The following is a 2,957-nucleotide window of genomic DNA, read 5'->3' as shown; positions in this document are numbered from 1 at the left end:
TTGGCGATGAGATGTAAAGTGTTGGTCCCATGTTTCATGAGCTGAAATAAAATATTCCATAAATGTTACATACACACTAAAAGCTTGTTTCTGTCTCTTTTTTTTTTACATCCATGGTAGTGAGCATTTCTCCTTTACCAAGATAATCCATCCACCTGACAGGTGTGGCATATCAAGAAGCTGATTAAACAGCATGATCATTACAAAGGTGCACCTTGTGCTGGGGACAATAAAAGGCCACTATAAAATATACAGTTTTGTCACAGAACACAATACCAGAGATGTCTCAAGTTTTGAGGGAGCGTGCAGTTGGCGTGCTGACTGCAGGAATGTCCACCAGAGATGTTAATAGAGAATTGAATGTTCATTTCTCTAAGCCTCCTTGAACGTTGTTGTAGAGAATCTGGTAGTACGTCCAACCGGCCTAAAAACCGCAGACCATGTTTATGGCGTTGTGTGGAGGAGCGATTTGCTGATGTCAACATTGTGAACAGAGTGCCCCCTGGTGGTGGTGGTGGGGTTATGGTATGGGCAGGCATAAACTACGGACAACAAACACAATTGCATTTTATCGATGGCAATTTGAATGCACAGAGATACCGTGATGAGATCCCATTGTCGTGCCATTCATCCTCACCAATCACCTCATGTTTCAGCATGATAATGCACGGCCCGATGTCGGAAGGATCTGAACACAATTCCTGGAAGCCTGAGTACTCACCAGACATGTCACCCATTGAGCATGTTTGGGATGCTCTGGATAGATGTGTATGACAGCGTGTTCAATTCCGCCAATATCCAGCAACTTTGCACGGCCATTGAAGAGGAGTGGGACAACATTCCACAGGCCACAATCAACAGCCTGATCAACTTTATGTGAAGGAGATGTGTCACGATGCATGAGACAAATGGTGGCAACACCAGATACTGACTGATTTTCTGATTCACACTCCTACTGTTTTATTAAGGTATCTGACAAACAGATGTATATCTGTGTTCCCAGTCATGTGAAATCCATAGATTAGGCCCTAATGAATGTATTTACATTACATTTACATTTTACATTTATTGTATTTCAACTGACTGATGTCCTTATATGAACTGTAACTCACTAAGATCTTGTTGGGTTTATTTTATTGTTCAGTGTTAATAAAAAGAGCAGTTGTAAATGTTTTATGTTTGATATGATGTTAGTAACACTCTTAAGTCATTCCATCCTTTCACTAAATGGTAGTAACACTCTGAAGTCATTCCATCCTTTCACTAAATGGTAGTAACACTAAGTCATTCCATCCTTTCACTAAATGGTAGTAACACTCTGATGTCATTCCATCCTTTCACTAAATGGTAGTAACACTAAGTCATTCCATCCTTTCACTAAATGGTAGTAACACTCTGATGTCATTCCATCCTTTCACTAAATGGTAGTAACACTAAGTCATTCCATCCTTTCACTAAATGGTAGTAACACTAAGTCATTCCATCCTTTCACTAAATGGTAGTAACACTAAGTCATTCCATCCTTTCACTAAATGGTAGTAACACTAAGTCACTGAGTCCACCAATAATATTACATTCAACATACACAATGCCAACATACCGTCTCCAACCACTGAGTCAACCAATAATATTACATTCAACATACACAATGCCAACATACCGTCTCCAACCACTGAGTCAACCAATAATATTACATTCAACATACACAATGCCAACATACCGTCTCCAACCACTGAGTCAAACAATAATATTACATTCAACATACACAATGCCAGCATACCGTCTCCAACCACTGAATCAAACAATAATATTACATTCAACATACACAATGCCAACATACCGTCTCCAACCACTGAGTCAACCAATAATATTACATTCAACATACACAATACCAACATACCGTCTCCAACCATCAGACCACTGAGTCAAACAAATGAAGTGGAGGGACAACTGCATAATTTAAATATTAGTGGTGTTAGTTGTGCATAAGGTAACAATGGCAGGTATCCTTAACATGCAGTGCATATTACATTCAGGCATTACCCCTGTCGGTGATATGGGCTTACAAACTAATCGATCCACATCAGCTTGGTTTGCAAAGTACTTTTCCCCATGTTTTGGGGGCTCATAACTTGATCCAGAAGTCCATCCTCTGCTTCCAACACTGTCCCATTGTCCTGTAAAGAGATGTGTAATATACCTGGATACAACTTTACAGTTGTTGGACTCCAGGAAGAGTAGCTGCTGTTACCACCACTGTCCCATTGTCCTGTAAAGAGATGTCTAATATACCTGGACACAACTTTATAGTTGTTGGACCCCAGGAAGAGTAGCTGCTGTTACCACCACTGTCCCATTGTCCTGTAAAGAGATGTGTAATATACCTGGATACAACTTTACAGTTGTTGGACTCCAGGAAGAGTAGCTGCTGTTACCACCACTGTCCCATTGTCCTGTAAAGAGATGTGTAATATACCTGGATACAACTTTACAGTTGTTGGACTCCAGGAAGAGTAGCTGCTGTTACCACCACTGTCCCATTGTCCTGTAAAGAGATGTCTAATATACCTGGATACAACTTTATAGTTGTTGGACCCCAGGAAGAGTAGCTGCTGGTTTTAGTGTCAACTTGAATTAGAGTGTGGCTGTGGAAGACTGGTCCCTTGATGATGTCTGCAAGTGGCTGAGTACCAATGATCTCCATGATTCCATCCCATCATTCCAAGGTTCACAATCTTTCTGAAGAATGCCAAGTCTATTCAATAGTCCACTTTGCAACGAGCAAACTTTCTCTGTGTCCAGACGACTCACTCATATTGTCCTCTATCACCAGCATGAACCACATGTTCTAATTACCTGTGGAGTTAATGGGTGTGGGAAAACAAATAGATGTTTCAGCGTCTATCGGTCACACATCTACCAAAACCACAGAGAGCTTTTAAGAGACAACTTAGATG

The 2,957-nt window shown here is 40.7% G+C and overlaps 1 protein-coding gene across 1 annotated transcript in view; it reads left to right on the top strand.

Moving 5' to 3' along the window:
- Positions 1–82, top strand: part of LOC139539669 (NLR family CARD domain-containing protein 3-like) — a 57,843-nt gene extending 57,761 nt beyond the window's left edge. The window contains exon 11 of the mRNA XM_071343244.1: positions 1–82. This exon is cut by the window's left edge and continues 3,472 nt beyond it. The gene's annotated coding sequence lies outside the window, so the exon portion shown is untranslated.
- Positions 83–2,957: the final 2,875 nt, after the last annotated feature.

Source organism: Salvelinus alpinus, chromosome 1 (genome assembly GCF_045679555.1).
Source record: "Salvelinus alpinus chromosome 1, SLU_Salpinus.1, whole genome shotgun sequence".
Classification (NCBI taxonomy): domain Eukaryota; kingdom Metazoa; phylum Chordata; class Actinopteri; order Salmoniformes; family Salmonidae; genus Salvelinus; species Salvelinus alpinus.
The sequence above is the reverse complement of the archived record's forward strand: the minus strand, read 5'-3'. Positions and strand labels throughout refer to the sequence as shown.